The 21384-nt window shown below is 41.7% G+C and overlaps 1 protein-coding gene across 10 annotated transcripts in view; it reads right to left on the reverse strand.

Annotated features, from left to right (window-relative positions):
- The window catches only part of PSD3 (pleckstrin and Sec7 domain containing 3), a 616838-nt gene that overhangs the window by 72915 nt on the left and 522539 nt on the right, over positions 1–21384 (reverse strand). The window lies entirely within an intron of this gene.

Raw genomic sequence — 21384 nt, forward strand, 5'->3', positions numbered from 1 at the left:
CACGCTGTAGCATGGGGTGTTTTTTTGTCTAAATGTCTCTGAGTAGGCTGTGAATAACCTGAGAACAAGTATCCTTCATCTTCAGAATTCACAGAAACCTAGTATAATGCAAGGCAGACACAAGGCACCTTTATAAAAATTCTCCAAGCGAATTTTCTTCCAGAACTCCTTACAATCCCCATCTTTGTATTTTCCTGGAGTATAAAGTAGAATTTCTCTATTGACTTACATAAAACTTTACAGATTATCCTAAAGTAAGTGCACAGATTAGCAAAACAGTTAACTATTTATTCTTAATCTTAATAAAATTAAAATCTGTAACCAGAAAAGGTTATTACATTTCTCTAAATGTGTCTACTCAACATGTAGGAAGGACATTTATTCTTATTCTGTTATCAAATATTTGACTGCCTTTAACCTGGATGCCTGAATAAATCAAAAAGCGCATTATTTTCAACCACATCTTTTAAATGTCCTTTGACTGAAGAAACCTTAAGCTTGGAAACCAGGTGAACAGCCACCTACAGAATACAGGTGCTCCTGCCAATACCATACTGAGATATCCACCTGGCAAAAAAAAAGGACTCAAAACATCCGCTCTGCAGGTTTCCAGGGGAAATTAAAAAAAAAAAAAAAAATCATCCCATATGTCTCCACCACGTAAGGTTTAAAAATGTGCACTCAAAAATAAATGATCAAAAATGTATACCATAATCTTCTTTATAAAGGAAAAAGAGTGGCTACTATAAAGAAAGCCACAGATCACTCTACATATACATGAAGTGAGGGCTGAGCGCACTGTTAATACACGTCAGGTTCTGACCCAGGCCGTGTGAGAGCAGTGTGCCCGGAAGCGGCCACCGGCTGCAGGAGCTGCTGCTGTGCAGGAGAGAGGCAGCTGGTGTGCTGGGCCTTCCGGCTGGAAGGCCGACCAGCTGGTCCACGGCCCTTGTCTCAGACCTCTCGTCTCACCCACCAGCCCTCACTCGGGCACTCCTGACCAGTCCCCCAGCCTCTCAGGACCTCAGCTGCTTCATTTTAAAATGTGCATAATTCATATAACTTAAGATAAAACACTGGCTTAATGCTGGAAAAGAACTCAGAGAAACCCTTCTGTTTTCTATAGGAAGAATGCAGGGCCTGTATTTGAAAGGCTGTTCCCAAAGCCCTAAAACTAATTTAGTGGCATTTTGAGATTCCTTCTGTTCAAAGATTTACAAATCAATTTTTCTGCTTTTCAGATAGAAAGCTATTAATCTGTTACTAAGGTTGTTGCCCTAGTATCAGACTTCTGCCCGTCCCCTCAAATGGAAACCAACTCCTCTCATCTCAGTTTCAGGAGGAGGCTCCAAAGGGAAAAACAAGAACTGGTTTGAACCAAGTAAACCCAAGATGGTGGAAGATTTGACTTCCAGTGACTTTGAGCCATATTAGCTAAATGACACACCCACCGGCGCCAGGACAGTTGACAATCGCCATGACAACAAGTGCAATTAGAAAAGACCCTGATGCTGGGAAAGACTGAAGGCAGGAGGAGAAGGGTGAACAGAGGGGAGATGGTTGGATGGCATCAGCGACTCAATGGACATGAGTTTGAGCAAGCTCTGGAAGCCTGGAGTGCTGCAGTCCATGGGGTCGCAAAGAGCTGGACACGACTCAAAGACTTAACAGCAACGACCATTGCAAAGCCCTTACAAGGACAGAAAAGGAGGGCTGCATCAGGTTGGGATCCAAGCCACACCCGTTTATGAATACTCCTCCCTCTCTTTCCAGTCTTACTTTTAACCTCGACTCTCCTATATACATCGTGTCTACCTGAATGGGGTTGAGAAGTTGGTTTGCTAGCCAAGTTCTGGCTTCTTTCCATTCTTTGGCCATTGAATAAAGCCTGTGCCGTCCCAATGTCCTAACGGCTGTGCGAATCCAAACAGATAAAGAACCTCCTTGATGGAGACAAGGAGTCTCCATCTGGGTTAGGAACCAGTGTGGGTCTAGCACACCAGTTTGGTTCCAAATTCACGTACCTGCTCATGAAAACTTTTAACAGGTCTTCACCATTACCACACTAAGCTGATTAGAAATGGATCCCAGCTAAACTGTGATCTAAAGTCAAGAGCTAACACCTATCCTGCTCAAACTCTTCCAGAAAATTGCAGAGGATGGTAAACTTCCAAACTCATTCTATGAGGCCACCATCACCCTAATACCAAAACCTGACAAAGATCCCACAAAAAAAGAAAACTACAGGCCAATATCACTGGTGAACATAGATGCAAAAATCCTTAACAAAATTCTAGCAATCAGAATCCAACAACACATTAAAAAGATCATACACCATGACCAAGTGGGCTTTATCCCAGGGATGCAAGGATTCTTCAATATCCGCAAATCAATCAATGTAATACACCACATTAACAAATTGAAAAATAAAAACCATATGATTATCTCCACAGATGCAGAGAAAGCCTTTGACAAAATTCAACATCCATTTATGATAAAAACTCTCCAGAAAGCAGGAATAGAAGGAACATACCTCAACATAATCAAAGCTATATATGACAAACCCACAGCAAACATTATCCTCAATGGTGAAAAATTGAAAGCATTTCCTCTAAAGTCAGGAACAAGACAAGGGTGCCCACTTTCACCATTACTATTCAACATAGTTTTGGAAGTTTTGGCCACAGCAATCAGAACAGAAAAAGAAATAAAAGGAATCCAAATTGGAAAAGAAGAAGTAAAGCTCTCACTGTTTGCAGATGACATGATCCTCTACATAGAAAACCCTAAAGACTCCACCAGAAAATTACTAGAACTAATCAATGACTATAGTAAAGTTGCAGGATATAAAATCAACACCCAGAAATCCCTTGCATTCCTATACACTAATAATGAGAAAACAGAAAGAGAAATTAAGGAAACAATTCCATTCACCATTGCAACGGAAAGAATAAAATACTTCGGAATATATCTACCTAAAGAATCTAAAGACCTATATATAGAAAACTATAAAACACTGGTGAAAGAAATCAAAGAGGACACTAACAGATGGAGAAATATACCATGTTCATGGATTGGAAGAATCAATATAGTGAAAATGAGTATACTACCCAAAGCAATCTATAGATTCAATGCAATCCCTATCAAGCTACCAACAGCATTCTTCACAGAGCTAGAACAAATAATTTCACAATTTGTATGGAAAAACAAAAAACCTCGAATAGCCAAAGCGATCTTGAGAAAGAAGAATGGAACTGGAGGAATCAACCTACCTGACTTCAGGCTCTACTACAAAGCCACAGTTATCAAGACAGTATGGTACTGGCACAAAGACAGAAATATAGATCAATGGAACAAAATAGAAAGCCCAGAGATAAATCCATGTACATATGGACACCTTATCTTTGACAAAGGAGGCAAGAATATACAATGGATTAAAGACAATCTCTTTAACAAGTGGTGCTGGGAACTCTGGTCAACCACTTGTAAAAGAATGAAACTAGAACACTTTATAACACCATACACAAAAATAAACTCAAAATGGATTAAAGATCTAAACGTAAGACCAGAAACTATAAAACTCCTAGAGGAGAACATAGGCAAAACACTCTCCGACATACATCACAGCAGGATCCTCTATGACCCACCTCCCAGAATATTGGAAATAAAAGCAAAAATAAACAAATGGGACCTAATTAACCTTAAAAGCTTCTGCACATCAAAGGAAACTATTAGCAAGGTGAAAAGACAGCCTTCAGAATGGGAGAAGATAATAGCAAATGAAGCAACTGACAAACAACTAATCTCGAGAATATACAAGCAACTCCTACAGCTCAACTCCAGAAAAATAAATGACCCAATCAAAAAATGGGCCAAGGAACTAAATAGACATTTCTCCAAAGAAGACATACAGATGGCTAACAAACACATGAAAAGATGCTCAACATCACTCATTATCAGAGAAATGCAAATCAAAACCACTATGAGGTACCATTTCACACCAGTCAGAATGGCTGCGATCCAAAAGTCTACAAGTAATAAATGCTGGAGAGGGTGTGGAGAAAAGGGAACCCTCTTACACTGTTGGTGGGAATGCAAACTAGTACAGCCACTATGGAGAACAGTGTGGAGATTCCTTAAAAAACTGGAAATAGACCTGCCTTATGACCCAGCAATCCCACTGCTGGGCATTCACACTGAGGAAACCAGAAGGGAAAGAGACACGAGTACCCCAATGTTCATCGCAGCACTGTTTATAATAGCCAGGACATGGAAGCAACCTAGATGTCCATCAGCAGATGAATGGATAAGAAAGCTGTGGTACATATACACAATGGAGTATTATTCAGCCATTAAAAAGAATACATTTGAATGAGTTCTAATGAGGTGGATGAAACTGGAGCCTATTATACAGAGTGAAGTAAGCCAGAAAGAAAAACACCAATACAGTATACTAACGCATATATATGGAATTTAGAAAGATGGTAATGATAACCCTGTGTATGAGACAGCAAAAGAGACACTGATGTATAGAACAGTCTTATGGACTCTATGGGAGAGGGAGAGGGTGGGAAGATTTGGGAGAATGGCATTGAAACATGTAAAATATCATGTATGAAATGAGTTGCCAGTCCAGGTTCGATGCACACTACTGGATGCTTGGGGCTGGTGCACTGGGACGACCCAGGGGGATGGAATGGGGAGGGAGGAGGGAGGAGGGTTCAGGATGGGGAACACATGTATACCTGTGGCGGATTCATTTTGATATTTGGCAAAACTAATACAGTTATGTAAAGTTTAAAAATAAAGTAAAATAAAAAAAATAAATAAATAAATAAATAAAGTCAACTGAGGGTGACAGATGCTAGGTCAGGGAGCAGTTGTATTCCATGCTCTACTTTTCCAATTCCCACAGAGGTTTAAAACTTAATCCTGTTTTTGGTCAGTTATAACTTACTTGTTCAGTCCATACCACAATGCTAAGAATAAGACACTATTATTATTTCCATTTTACAGTTGGAACAGTATGGGTGCAAACGGGTGGAATCCAGGGGAAAAAGGGACCACGGTGCATGAGATCAGGCTGGAAAGGCTTAGAAGCAGCCTCAGTGGCCCTGATTGTAAAGCCACACACACACACACACACACACACACACACACACAGAGTGTGGCTATGGCTTCACATCCTCACGAGGAGCACTGTTCCTCATGATGACAACCGCAGAAGAGTTAAATCTGATGTCACAACACACATATCATTAAGTACAGAAGGCTGGGGAAAGAGTCATAACTCATTTTGGAATGGACATGGCGGGAGGAATGAGTAGGGTTACTGACTGGCCCTGGATGAATCCTATTGATAGACTCACACCAGGACAGGCGGCAGATGTATTTTAACAAATAGTTGGGTGCCTACTGTGAAAAGGTGTGTGTGGAACTTGATCAAAAGACACTGCTTTGTGCACTAGTCTATGCTTTCAAGGCTATTTTTAACATGCATACTTGGAGTCCAAAGACCGCTTTCCTTCTCGAAAATAAGAGGATCGTGGCATATTTTAACTCTCATTAACTGCCTCCAGGCTAACATGAAAACAGGGTTTATTACTTTTGCTTAAGGCTACTTTAATAGACATTATCTGTGAATGGCCACTGTCTCTTTGGATTTTCCCTCATGTTTACTGTTACGTTCATTTGCTACTTCTGTATCTCAGGTTGGTTTTGGAGGCCATTTTCACCTACCTCTTGAAATCTATACTTAGAAGTTCTTTTAGTGAGAGTCTTTTGGTGGTAAATATTTTTTATTTTTCATATAAAAATGTCTTTCTTTCATTAAAAATTGTAGGCGGACAATTAAGTTTTTCCTATGAAGATATTACTTCCTGTCACGTTTAGGTTCAGCTTGCTTGGGCTTCCCATTTATCATCTCCAGACACTTGCAGTCATCATATGTTGAACACAGTCTCTCCATTGTCTCCTCTATTGAAACTTCTGCGACATTGACTTTTCAGGATATCCCATTGGCATCTTCCGACTCCCGATTCTTCTGGCCTCTGTACTACAAGCTGCTGGTTTAACCTCCAGTCCTCCTGGAGCACCCAGATCCATGGAGGCCCTGCGGGCTCAGCTGCCCCAGGGGTAGCTCACCTGCTGAATTTGTATTCATTTCCGCCTCCTTGTTACTGGCTTATCTACTGGTTTAAAAGGTGTTTAAAAATGTTTCAATCACTTTTAGATGCTTTACAATGTACGAGTTTTGGAATTCTTAGGCCCTCATATTAGCGAAAGGACTTTCTAGTTCTTTATTTAAAGAATTTATTCAAAAATTTTATAATCCAGAATTCATTTGTAGCAGGATAAGGCGATAAGGTTCGTGACATTGTACAGGAGACAGGGATCAAGACCATCCCCATGGAAAAGAAATGCAAAAAAGCAAAATGGCTGCCTGGGGAGGCCTTACAAATAGCTGTGAAAAGAAGAGAAGCAAAAAGCAAAGGAGAAAAGGAAAGATATAAGCATCTGCATGCAGAGTTCCAAAGAATACCAAGGAGAGATAAGAAAGCCTTCCTCAGTGATCAATGCAAAGAAATAGAGGAAAAAAAGAATAGGAAAGACTAGAGATCTCTTCAAGAAAATTAGAGATACCAAAGGAACATTTCATGCAAAGATGGGCTCCATAAGGACAGAAATGGTATGGACCTAACAGAAGCAGAAGATATTAAGAAGAGGTGGCAAGAATACACAGAAGAACTGTACAAAACAGAGCTTCACGACCCAGATAATCACGACGATGTGATCACTCACTTAGAGCCAGATATCCTGGAATGTGAAGTCAAGTGGGCCTTAGAAAGCATCACTATGAACAAAGCTAGTGGACATGATGGAATTCCAGTTGAGCTATTTCAAATCCTGAAAGATGATGCTGTGAAAGTGCTGCACTCAATATGCCAGCAAATGCGGAAAACTCAGCAGTGGCCACAGGACTGGAAATGGTCAGTTTTCATTCCAATCCCAAAGAAAGGCAATGCCAAAGAATTCTCAAACTACCACACAATTGCACTCATCTCACATGCTAGTAAAGTAATGCTCAAAATTCTTCAAGCCAGGCTTCAGCAATACGTGAACCATGAACTTCCAGATGTTCAAGCTGGTTTTAGAAAAGGCACAGGAACCAGAGATCAAATAGCCAACATCTGCTGGATCATGGAAAAAAAGCAAGAGATTTCCAGAAAAACATCTATTTCTGCTTTATTGACTATGCCAAAGACTTTGTGTGGATCACAATAAACTGTGGAAAATTCTGAAAGAGATGGGAATGCCAGACCACCTGACCTGCCTCTTGAGACACCTACATGCAGGTCAGGAAGCAACAGTTAGAACTGGACATAGAACAACAGACTGGTTCCAAATAGGAAAAGGAGTATGTCAAGGATGTATATTGTCGACCTGCTTATTTAACTTATATGCAGAGTACATCATGAGAAATGCTGGGCTGGGAGAAGCACAAGCTGGAATCAAGATTGCCGGGAGAAATATCAATAACCTCAGATATGTAGATGACACCACCTTTATGGCAGAAAGTGAAGAGGAACTAAAAAGCCTCTTGATGAAAGTGAAAGAGAGTGAAAATGTTGGCTTAAAGCTCAACATTCAGAAAATGAAGATCAAAGCATCTGGTCCCATCACTTCATGGGAAATAGATAGGGAAACAGTGTCAGACTTTATTTTTTGTGCTCCAAAATCACTGCAGATGGTTATTGCAGCCATGAAATTAAAAGACGCTTACTTCTTAGAAGGAAAGTTATGACCAACCTAGACAGCATATTAAAAAGCAGAGACATTACTCTGCCAACAAAGGTCTGTCTATGGTTTTTTTCTGTCAAGGCTATGGTTTTTCCAGTGGTTGTGTATGGATGTGAGAGTTGGACTGTGAAGAAAGCTAAGCGCAGAAGAATTGATGCTTTTGAACTGTGGTGTTGGAGAAGACTCCTGAGAGTCCCTTGGACTGCAAGGAGATCCAACCAGTCCATTCTAAAGGAGATCAGCCCTGCGTGTTCTTTGGAAGGAATGATGCTAAAGCTGAAACTCCAGTACCTTGGCCACCTCATGCGAAGAGTTGACTCACTGGAAAAGACTCTGATGCTGGGAGGGATTGGAGGCAGGAGGAAAAGGTAATGACAGAGGATGAGATGGCTGGATGGCATCACCGACTCGATGGACATGAGTCTGGGTGAACTCCAGGAGTTGGTGATGGACAGGGAGGCCTGGCGTGCTGTGATTCATGGGGTCCCAAAGAGTTGGACACAACTGAGCGACTGAACTGAACTGAACTGAAGGAGCTAAGAGGTGCAGACTGCATGAGTGACACTAGAACACGGAACACCAGTGAGGAGGCCACTATAACCACCCACATGAGAGAAAAAGCCCACAGTGTGGATAGAGGCGCACGGTCAAGACGAAGACCTGGATGGGGAGAGGTGGCGGCAGTGATAACTCAGCAGCCACACCACGTGCTCTGAGCACCGGGCAAGCACTATAGACGCCCTATTCGATCCAAACAATCCTTTCAGTTAGGTTTCCCTGCCTCTATTTTACATTGTGGTTTCCATTATTAACTACATTAGCACTTCTGCGAGGAGGAAGCTACTGAGGGGGCTACCTGTGTTTGGGTTTCAAAGCAACCAATTAGCGCAGTTTAGACAAGGAAGTATGTTCTACGGATACATTCAGGGGAAACTTCAGGTGGCAATCCTTTCCAAGGTCGGGCCTGCTCCTCCAGTAAAATAAACACACTGGGCACGGAAGGAGAAGACAGGACAGGGGTGGGGGTGGGGGGGCAAGTCAGGTGTGTTCTCTGGTCTCACTGACGCCTTCAGGGGCATCTGGGCTCCCCGCGATGAAGCTCGGACTGGAGGCAGGGCCCTGCGCCTGCCCTCTGGATGCTCCTCACGCAGCACTCTGCAGAGCAGTAACAACTGCAGCAGCAGGGAGAGCAGCGGCTGACATCGTTGAGAACACGACTGTTTTAAGCACTGCTCCAAACTGGATGTGCGTGAAAACGATCCAAAACTGAAGCCCACAGCTCCGTGAGGAGCCACTTCTATACTCTTCATTTCGCAGACATGGACTCTGAGATTTCACCAACCTGTAGCACCAGGTGCCCCAGTGCCTGGTCACTTGTACTCTGGCTTGTATGCAGGGAAAGACCGGTCAAACCAGACTCAGCAACAGCGACTGGATTAACTCTGAGATACAGGGGTGATACTCAAATTAAAATAAGAAACAAAAAAAGTCAACAGGCCTCTGACTATGCTACATCTCTCTCTTTCTTTCTCTCTCTCTCTCTCTCTCTCACACACACACACTACACATTTCTGCAAAAGAGAAACTGGCAGTTGTTCCAAACCTAAGTGGTAGTGGAACTATTATTAAATCTTCAACATTATAAACCAGTTCTTCTTAAGGTCCTGATCTCATCTTTATTTTATATTTGAAGAAGTCTTCTTGGAAACACAAAGTACAGTGAACAATATTTTGGCTTCAGTCATTACCACTGATCTTTAAAAACCAGTTAAATGTACAACTGAGAATGAAAGCACAGCTGCCGCCCTTTTTTCACGAAGAGGAAGGTATGAAATCTCCCAAGCAATGAAACATTCAGTCAAGATTAATGATGGTACAGAGTTGTTTTTCATGTATTTTTATATTAGGTATTATTTATGTATTTATGTATTTTCACTTATCGTTTTATTTTATTAATTCACCAAAAGGCATAAGCTTCATGCAGAGGTTTTATCTGCATGCTGTTCTCTAAGTTCTTCTGAACTCAACTGGGAGCAGATTGCACTCAAGATCTTACTGTTCCTTTGTTTCTATTTTCATCAGAATCTTGGCCTGTTTTTGACCACTCCTCACTGCGGTTCCCTGACTATCTACTTTTTTCCTTTCTTCAAGTTTAATATCAGACAGACTTAAGAAGCATAGAGACATAGTAGGTACAGTTCTTTTCTTTTAATGCATTTAACCTTTCTTTCCTGTCTGTTGGCTTGAAAAACATTCTTCCATTGCCCTAGTAAAGTGACAAAAATATCATTTTTCCCCCAAATAGTAGAGGAGGTCAGTAAGCCATATCCACATTGATGAGAATGAATTCCTTAAATTATGGCTTGAAGGATAACAATGCAGGCCCTGCCAGGCTAGGACACAAGGGAAATTTAAGGACATAACAGTTTCATGTAAAATATTTTTAATTTCCGTATGGCAATAGAGAAATACATTTAAAATATAGGGAGGGAGGGGATGTATGTATAATCATGGCTGATTTGCATTGTTGTACTTCCCAGGTGGCTCAGGGGCAAAGAACACACCTGCAGTGCAGGAGACCCGGGAGACTCAAGTTCAACCCCTGGGTCGGGAAGATCCCCTGGAGGGCGTGGCAACCCACTCCAGTATGCTTGCCTGGGAAATCCTGTGGACAGAGGAACCTGGTGGGCTACAGTCCAAGCAGTCAAAAAGAGTCAGACACAACTGGACTGACTGAGCACATGGCAGAAACCAAGACTACATTGTAAAAATTAAAAAAAAAAAAAAGTTCATATATATATATATTTATATATATACACACACACATATATATGATGCCATACCCATGAAGACATTCCAAAATAAATCTAGTACCTTGCTGAACTTGGGAACAAAGACATGCTCAGTAAAAGCCTTTCTACACTGTACAACTGGGACACATCTGTATGAGATTTGTAAAAGGTACACGACATTTCTAAAGTTTCATTCCCTAGTGACTATCTGAAAACTGGGCAGAATTCTTAGAGTATCTCTCTTACAGCATGAAGAGATATGCTACATTGGCAGGAAGCAAGCTGACACAGAGTTCCGCTCTACGTCACTGAGGCAGCTGGAGGTCCACCCAGGCGGGGCTGGGGGTGGGGTTTGCTTTCCATGATGGGTGTGCAAAGGATGACAGCCGTCTTTACAAACCGTTATGTGAAGTTAAGGGTAATCCTTTTATATTAATCCCTAATTTCCCTTCATAAAATATCCTTAGGCACCACCATAAGATGTACTACTTATTGTTCAGTCAGTTACTTTAATCGCTCAGTCGTGTCTGACTCTTTGCGACCCCATGGACTGCAGCACACAAGGCTTCCCTGTCCATCACCAACTCCTGGAGCTTGCTCAAACTCACGTCCATCAAGTCAGTGATGCCATCCAGCCATCTAATCCTCTGTCGTCCCCTTCTCCTCCCACCTTCAATCTTTCCCAGTATCAGGGTCTTTTCCAATGAATCAGTTATTCGCATCAGGTGGCCAAAGTATTGGAGCTTCAGCTTCAGTATCAGTCCTTCCAGTGAATACTCAGGACTGATTTCCTTTAGGATGGACTGGTTGGATCTCCTTGCAGTCCAAGGGACTCTCAAGAGTCTTCTCCAAAACCGCAGTTCAAAATCATCAGTTCTTCAGTGCTCAGCTGGGCTTCCCTGATAGCTTAGTTGGTAAAGAATCGGCCAGCAAATCAGGAGTCCCCAGTTCGATTCCTAGGTTGGGAAGATCCCTGGAGAAAGGATAGACTACCCACTCCAGTATTCTTGGGCTTCCCTGGTGGCTCAGCTGGTAAAGAATCTGCCCATAATGTGGGAGACCTGGGTTCGATCCCTGAATTGGGAAGATCCCCTGGAGAAAGGAAAGGCTACCCACTCCAGTATTCTGGCCTGGAAAATTCCATGGACTGTATAGTCCATGGGGTCGCAGAGAGTCAGACACGACTGAGCGACTTTCACTTCACTTCAGCTTTATTTATGGTCCAACTCTCACAGTACTCAGAATATCCCATGGAGGGAAGAACCTCCACGGGGTTGCAAAGAGTCGGACACGACTGAGTGACTTCACTTTCACTTTCACTCACGCCCATACATGACCACTGGAAAAATCATAGCTTTGACTAGACGGACCTTTGTCGGCAAAGTAATGTCTCTGCTTTTTAATACGCTGTCTAGGTTTATCATAGCTTTGCTTCCAAGGAGAAAGTGTCTTTTAATTTCATGGCTGCAGTCACCATCTGTGGTGATTTTGGAGCCCAAGAAAATAAAGTCTGACACTTTATTTTCTGAGTGTGTGTTAGTTGCTCGGTTGTGTCTGGCTCTCTGCGACCCCATGGACTGTAGCCCGTCAGGATCCTCTGTTCATGGGATTCTCCAGGCAAGAATACTAGAGTGGATTGCCAGTTCCTTCTCCAACCACAAGAAGTACTATTAAATCTTAATTGAGTAACTCAGACACTCAGATTTCTACTTAAAGCAATGAATCCCAGCTATGCACAACAGAAGTTACCTTTGGGAGAAAACTCACACACTACTCAGCAAGTGATAGTGTTAATTATCCCCAAGTTTATAACAGAGTGGTAGAAATAAAACAGTACTATTACTATCTTATATTTCTAAGTAATTTACCTTTGAAGCATTTAAGGCAATTTACACATTTCAAAAATATCAGTTAATCTTTAAAATCTTTATGACTGAGAGCTGTTGTATGCCATCAACTCTACTTTATAGAAGGAAAAACTGGGGCAGCCTTAAAGGAACTAGAAGTACAACATATACCTATGGTTTTTCCATGGAAAAATTTCTCCTTTTCATAATAGAAACAGGCTTATGTTATTGGTAGAGAACAGAAGCTGAAACACAAGAACTGGAAGAATAGGCTCTCCCCAGGACGCCACTGGCAGGCTGAGGTTGACTCTGGATGTTATTCCATTCCTTTAAGAAGTCAAGACTCTTAGCCTAAATCGATCTTTCTGGAATGGCAGTAAGTACTTTGGACCAAGAGCCTGGAAACCCGGACTTCGTTCACACCCTTATGTCTACTGTTTCTCTGATTTTCAACAAGTTGCCTAACATCTCTGGTTATAAAATCTAAAATGACACTATAACATACTGTAATTACTTTACAATGTTGTTCATTAAGGTTATTAAGGACACAGCCCTACCCTTAAAGAGTTCACCTTATCAGTGAAACTTAACACAACATGATAAGCCGTATAAACCAAATGGTAGCATGGCACTAACCCAAAAAAATCACAACGGGGGTTTGCAGCAGGTAGAGAGGAGGGAGTCACTAATTCTACAAATGAATAGGATTGAGAAGTCAGAGAAGGCTTTAAATGAGGATTTAGTTTTTAGCAAGACTTTGAAGGGGAAAAACAAGGAGTTTTCTTTTGACCTCCACCTTCTCTACAGTACATTTGGACTAAGACACTGAATCAAAGCATAGATCTCAATTCCATAAGTCTCGTCACACTGCGCACCACCACCCTTTATTAGGACGGCCTCTGGACAAAGGCCAGCACAGCATTCTTCACAGACAGTACATGGGTGAAATTCTGATTTCACCTGAGTGACTGTGAGCAGGTCAAGGTCAGTCTCTCCACACGCCACTTACTGCCTCGGTAAAATAATAATAAACCAATACCTACTTCATAAGGGTTTTCTGAAAATTAGATGAGTTAATGTATGTGAATCTTTTTAAAGTGTATTTTTTTTATTGTTAGGGATAATGTCTGCTAAAAGAAAATGCACCCAATTTCCGTGCTAAAACAGAGAGACTTAATTTTTTAAAATATCTTTCATGTATTCAGAAAGTTTTTTTTGTTAGAGTCAGTATTTTGAGAAGAAATCCTCTGCCCAAGACATTACTGACACATTTTTAATAGAAAAGGGCAACCTTTCACCCTTACTCTAATTGGGGGAGAATGGAGTGCAGCATATTCATCAGCATAGTTACGGCTTCTGTTTTGTCCCAGGTCCTGTCCTGTCTTCACACTGGAGACATCAAACATGGATGCCAACAGCAGAAGTGAGCAATGGCAGGAGGAACGAAAGCTGATGGAGAGATTTTACCCAAGTGTTAATAAAAAGCTGTAAAAATGCACAAACCCCACTTACGAACAAATACCTTTCCTACTTGGCTAGGAGATGGTTTCCCTGATCCCTAGAAGCACAGGGAGGACGTGAGGGCCTTGGGCTGATGAGCCTGGAGAAGAGGGCAGGACTTCCAAGCATGCATCCTCACGAGCTGCCAGTTACAGGAAAGGGAGCAGGCAGCAAAGACAGAAAGGACTCAGAACACAGTTATGTTTCCAGAACAAACGCACACTAGAGTCACATACACTGTTTTAGGATTTTGATGGATGAACTACACCTCCCATTTCCTCCAGCTGCTCCAGGTACCAGCCCCTTCGCCTCAGTCAGGTCTCTGCTCGGACGTCACCTCCCCAGAGCCTCCCCATGCACGCTGCAGTTCATAGTGGCCCACTTCCTCCATTGTCTCCCCACCTTGGCTTTATTGTCCTCTCGGTCACTCAACAGTCGCCTGAAATACCACTACTGATGTTTATCACTGAGCTCCCCTATACTATCTCCAAGCAGGCACTGGGAGTGGGACCAAGCGAGTGGGATCTCCAAGCAAGTGCTTTGATGTGTTACTGTGTCCGGAGAGAAGATTAAAAACTCAAAAAAGATGAAGAATCAGATGTCCTAAACGGGCATGTAGGTGATGCAACTCAACAAAAATTAATGGTAATATATGATTTTCAGGTATATAATATAACAATTTGGTATCTGTCTAAATGGCAAAATGATGACTACTCTAAAGCTACTTATCATTTATCACCACACACTGCTGTTTTTTCTTGTGATGAAGATTTTTAAGATCTACCCTCTTAGTAACTTTCAAATATGTAATACAGTGCTATTAACTGTAGTCACCATGCTCATAATTCTTATAAACTGGAGGAAGATGCTGTCTCCAGCTTCTTGCTATTTTTAATAAATAGTTGGCCATCTTAAAAAGTTGGCCAATAGCAAAATGTTACTGAAGTTCAATAACTTCATTATATGTGAAAGGTATGAACACTGAACTCCAAGAAATATCAAGCATACTATGTTTTTTTACAGTTTCATGCACAATTTACAGAACTCATTTATCAAACTTATTTAAATCAATGTACTAAAATAAAACGTATCTTAAAAGCAAGGAATAAAACTTCCATATGACCCAGCAATCCCACTTTTGGGCATATACCCTGAGAAAACCATAAAAAAGACACATCTACGCCAATGTTTCTAGCAGCACTAGTTATAACACCCAGGACATGGAAGCGACCTAGATGTGCTTTGACAGATGAATGGATAAAGATGTGGTATATGTATACAATGGAATATCACTCAGCCATGGAAAGCAACGAATGTGAGTCAGTTGAACTGAGGTGGATGAACCCAGAGCCTGTTATATAGAGTGAAGTAAGTCAGAAAGAGGAAACAAATGTCATACATTAACATATACATATGGAATCTAGGAAAATGGTACTGCTGCTGCTGCTGCTGCTAAGTCACTTCAGTCGTGTCCGACTCTGTGCGACCCCACAGACGGCAGCCCACCAGGCTCCCTCATCCCTGGGATTCTCCAGGCAAGAACACTGGAGTGGGTTGCCATTTCCTTCTCCAATGCATGAAAGTGAAAAGTGAAAGTGAAGTTGCTCAGTCGTGTCCGACCCTCAGCGACCCCATGGACTGCAGCCTACCAGGCTCCTCTGCCCATGGGATTTTCTAGGCAAGAGTACTGGAGTGGGGTGCCATTGCCTTCTCCGGAAAATGGTACTGATGAACCTAATTTGCAGGACAGGACTAGAGAGGCAGATATAGGGAACAGAATTGTGGACACAGCCAGGGATGGAGAGGGTGGGGTGCATCGAGAGAGTAGCGCTGATATATGCATATTTTACCGTAAGTAAAACGCATAGTGGGAAGTTGCTATATGATACAGGGATCTCGACCTGGAGCCCCATGACAACCTAGAGGGATAGGAAGCAGGTGGGAGGGAGACTCAAGAGGAAGGGATATGTTATCCTTGTAGTTGATTTACATTGATGTATGGCAGAAACTAACAACACTGTAAAGCAATTATCCAATGAAAAATAATTTTAAAAACTGATAAAAAGATAAAATGTAAGGGTAAATTATTACAGTCCATCTGAGGAGCACAGGTAACTGCAGAATCAGAAAAGCTTGAATCTGGCTCATCAGGTGACACCAACTCGTTTCTTCAACTTCACAAGCACCTTCTGACAAGGAAACTTCAGAGTCAAAGATTCTGCTGAGAGTATATTTCTATAAGTAGAATTAAAATAGGCTACTGTAACAGTAAAGCCGCCCAAGCCCCACTGGCACCTTCAAAGTGCCCCTGGGCAAAAGCTACTGCAGATCAGACAAAAAGAATTCCGAGTGGCAAGGAAGAGCAGCCTGCAGAGTCTGTTCTCAGGGTGACAGCAGCCTGACGTTCTCCCCACTTGAGAGCCTCAGGAGATACTGCCAGCTCCTCTTTCTGAAATGCGGTCCCTGGCCCTCCCTAGAGACTGTGACACAGATGCCAGCCAACAGCCCTCCGCCACGGACTGCATCTGAAGTGACGCCGCCAGTGTTTAGCTCTCAGCTCTTCCACGTCAGGCCAACCTCCTCCATTCGATTAGACTGCCAGTGCTTGGAAGAGCCTCCCCGATTCCCCCCTAACTCTACAGGGGCAACAAGACTGCATTCCGACAAGGACTGCAACAAGCAGCCTGCTGCTGCTAAAACAACCTAAAACAGTTATCAACCAACTCCACCTGCAACTTATTTATGCTAAGAGGTTTTAAAGGGAGGTTTACTACCCACCACCTTATCATAAGTGATCTTTAAAAAAGAGACAACAGGCCCCAGATGGAGTCACCTGTGCTCAGCCGACCTCACCACACCAAGGTGTAATACAATCTCCCCCAAGGAATGGTCTTCGCCACCTAGTCTGGATGCTTCTTGTCAGCACCAACAAGAAATCTGCTACAGAGGCCCTTTCCACCCACCAGAGGAACATGAGGTGACCACCATCCCCTCGTCCCTTCCGTCCTGCCTAGAAAAGCCTTCCATTTTGTACAGCTCCTCCGAGCTCCTCTCTGCTGGCAAGGCGGAATGCTGCCCAGCTGACCGATGGTTTAATAAAGCCAATTATACCTTTAAATTTGTTTCATTGTATTTTTGTTATTGAACATTGTTTTTTACTGATAATCATTCTACGTGTTTGTTGTACCTTCTGCAATTTGTCTTTGTTTGGCAAACATTTTTCTGTATTTCAGACATCAGTATATTTCATTAAGCTTTTAAATATTCTATTGTATTAATGTTATATTTTAAGTAACAAATGTTTAACATAAAATATCGATTATTCCTGATAACTAAGTTATATTTGTCCAGTGTCAATAACAAAAAATTTTTTCTTGGTTATCTATTTTATTTTCTTCCGGTTATACATCTTACAGAATATTGAGCAGTGTTCCCCCTGCCATGCAGTAGGTCCTTGTTGGTTACCTATCGTCTACCCCAAACTCCCAATCTATCCGTTCCCACTAGCCTGCTCCCCTGGTACCCGTAAGTTCATTCTCTAAGTCTGGGAGTCTGTTTTTGCTTTGTAAAAAAGTTCATTTATATGATACTGCTTATATGTAGAATCCACCACTGCCATTCTAATTCAACCCATTCTCATTAATGGCAAAGAAATTTTTAAGTGAATAAAAAAATAAGGAAAATAACAGAAATATACACACACACACACAGAAAAAAATATATGAAATCACTAAACACCAGAGAGAATAGTTTGGTATATAAGCTTCTAATCATTTTACTATGTACACATTTGCCACAAAACTATGATATCATACTTGTTTCCTTTAAATACTTCTTATATAATCACATGTCATTTAAAAACTGATTCCAAGAGTGACACTATATAGCTCTTGGTAGTCATTAAGCTGTTTCCAAGATACTGATGGTGCTGCTGCTGCTAATATTCTGTCTCTAAAACAAGAGTTGAGTCATTAGGGACTTCCCTGGTGGTCCAGTGGTTAAGAATCCAACTGCCAATGCAGTGGACCTGGGTTTGATCCCTGGTCTGGGAAGATCCCACATGCCGCAGAGCAACTGAGTCCCTGCGCCTCAACTGCTGAGCCCGTGCTCTAGGGTCCACACGCTGCGACTACCGAAGCCCATGCACCTGAGCCCACGCTCGGCAAGAAGATAAACCACCGCGCTGAGAAGCCCGCGGGCAGCAACGAAGACCCAGCACAGCCAAAATAAATAAAATTTAAAAAAATTAAGTTCTTAAATAACACTTAAGTTCGTTCTGTGTGCCAGACATTGTACAAATGGGCATCTTTACAGAGGGCCGTTCTCACTGTGAGGCTTCTGCATGACCCATTTCTCTCCCTGGAATATTCTTACACAAGCTCTCTGTGTCCAAAGATGTTATGGACTTCCTTTTGTCATTAGCTGAATGACACCTGCTCAGATATACCCCCTTCCTCTCCACAAATTATTCCCCACCAAGAGTGGATGCACTGGCACACAGCTGGTGCGCGCAAGAATTTCTAAAATGAATCAATCATCTACCTAGTTTCAAAGCTCAAATTCTTAATTCTGTACTATCCAGTGATAAAATTTTTGTACATAAATTTCTATCAACATAATTATTTCCTTGAGGAAATCAGTATTGCACCTTTAATTTCAAATTTTCATCAGGCTGCTGAGGAATTTAATAAACTACAATATATAAACACAGAGACTCCAAGATTATTTTCTTCTTTCCCCTAAATGTCAACTATACTGAAACTATAAACAGAATGAGTCAACAGTACACACAGAATAATTTCTAAAAATCAGATGTAATGAAAACTGCATTCTTTCAGAAAGAAATATGCAGATTCCAAACAAATTTTTTTTTTGGTGCTAAAAGATTACAGTTTCTATTCCACAGTCCTTGTCAAAAGTACTGCTTCTGAGAATGGTGGGTAACCTGTTTTAATCAACTTTATTGCAGGAAAGGGTGGATTGTAAAGGAAAGACAAGACCCATGAAACAGAACTTAAAAACCTAAACCTTATTCTTTGTCTAAATGTAGACCTGTGAAGAGGCACTCCTCACTGAAAACAGATAAAACGACCCTAGAACTAGACTGCTGCCGGCATCCTGTACAGGATGCGAACGGCTGCCTTTACGGCACTGCTGTGTCCCCACGCCAAGGTGCATCACAGAACAGCCCTGCTGCATGGCAAAGTGGCGAGGGGCGGGGCACCTTAGCCTAGTTTTAAAATAATTGCTTTGCTCTGTCTCCACTTCAAGAGTCTTTCTCTAACAGGAAGAGACACTGTCTTCTGGGGAAAAAAAAAATCCCACTTTTATTAGCTCTTAATTATAGTGTCGCTGTTCCCAATGTTACACAATAGCAAAGATCTCTGCCTGTATTGCCATTATCAACTCTATTTTCAGTATGGGTGACTCAGAATAATGTCTGCTTCCTCAAATTTGACATGCAGGACTGAATTTTCAAAGCCTTCACTGATAGGCAATGTGTAAATCCCTCTAAAGTGGGTGAAACCCCCTAACCTTCTCAAGACACTTCCCAGCACTCTTTACACCCAAAGCGCTTAAAATGAGATTAAAAAATGTGAAACAAACATGGCTCCCACACTCTTAAAAAGCAATGAACATTTCCATATTTCAAATAGAAACAAATTTCAGGTGGGTAAAATCACTGAAGAATCTATACTGGAAATGTGATTAAAATATTTCAAAATTATTAAAGTGATATGTCCACATAATTAGCCACTTTTAATTCACTTCTCCCAACTCTTCCAATCCACTTTCCAAAAGGAACCACTTTTTAACATTTACTGTGTCTCAGGGTATAATGCAGGAGATGCAGGTTCTATTCCTGGGTTGGGAAGATCCCCTGGAAGAGGGCATGGCAACCCATTCCAGTATTCTCGCCTGGAGAATCCCATGGACAGGGAGCCTGGCGGGATACAGTCCATGGTGTTGCAAACAGCTGGACACGACTGAGCGACTAACACAGGGTAGTTAATTTGCATCGTGCCCTTAAACAACGTGCTAACAGATTGCAAAATTCTCTCTTGATTTTCTTCTGAGAGAGATGAGGCTTCAGCACATGTGACTGCTCCATCCCACCTGCCCAGCACATCTCTATGGCTTTTATTTGCATCACTATGTGTTGCCCCTTAGAGAAGGAAATGGCAACCCACTCCAGTATTTTTGCCTGGAGAATCCTATGGACTCTTGCCTGTAAAATCCTACGGCAGCCTGGTGGGCTGCTGTCTATGGGGTCCAGTATTTTTGCCTGGAGAATCCTGTGGACTCTTGCCTGGAAAATCCTACGGCAGCCTGGTGGGCTGCCGTCTATGGGGTCGCTAAGAGTCGGACATGACTGAAGGGACTCAGCAGTAGCAGCAGCCTGGTAGGCTGCAGTCTATGGGGTAGCAAGAGTCGGACATGACTTAGTGACTAAACCACCACATGTCACCCCAGCAGTTTCAAGCACGTGCATTATTTCCTATGTCCTGTGTATTAGGCAGCCTGTTTCTACTTCTTTCTAAGAGCAGCATGGTGTGTAGAATTGTGTGTAACTATATCTATACACATAACTATATATATATATATGCAGTCATGTATAGAAACTATTTCTGTAAACGTAATTTATACCTTTCTCCACTTGATCTGTTATAGGCTTAGATAAATGAATAAAACTATTTGATTATGTTTAAAAAAATAAGAGCAGCATGATGGTTCTCTTCCTGTGTCCCTTGGGTTCTCTGATCTCTGCTTTCATATCCCAAATTCTTCCATCTGCATCTCACAGGGTTAAGGTGAATCTTATAGGGTTAAGGTAAACAATATTCACATCCCATTGTATAAAGGCTCTTCCAACTTGATTTATTATTGCCAACTGTCTTCCAAAGTGGGGAGACCAGTGACACTCACATTGCTCTAAAATGCTTGCCAACATTTGGTATTGTTACTCTTTCAAATTCTGGCCAATGTGACATATGTGAAATGATTTCTCACTGATATAATTAAATCTTTTACATCTCTAAATGTGAAAAACCAACACAATCTTACTATTGTGTTGAAGGTTTAAAGTATTACACTGGTGAATACTAATTCGGGGGTTTGGGTTTTATAATTGTTATTTTTCCTGAACAAGTTTCAAGAAAAATACCAACTGTTTCTAAACTTCCCATTCAATCAGGTATGCTATAAAGTTTAAAAAATTTTATGATGAATCATTAAGAGGTCAGAAGGTTGTCAGGAGCAATAAACACACATGTACCAAACGAAGAATTATCACGACAGCTGAACTGCTGTGTACTCCTCATTGACTGCATGTTCTTCCCCTTGCCAGAATAGATTTCTGTATGTGAATGTAGTCCCATTAAAAACAGTGCTGTGTTGCATGCTTTAGGATATTACCATATGTGTACATTTCTCTGCAAGTTAAA

This window comes from Bubalus kerabau, chromosome 2, assembly GCF_029407905.1.
Source record: "Bubalus kerabau isolate K-KA32 ecotype Philippines breed swamp buffalo chromosome 2, PCC_UOA_SB_1v2, whole genome shotgun sequence".
Taxonomy (NCBI): Eukaryota; Metazoa; Chordata; class Mammalia; order Artiodactyla; family Bovidae; genus Bubalus; species Bubalus kerabau.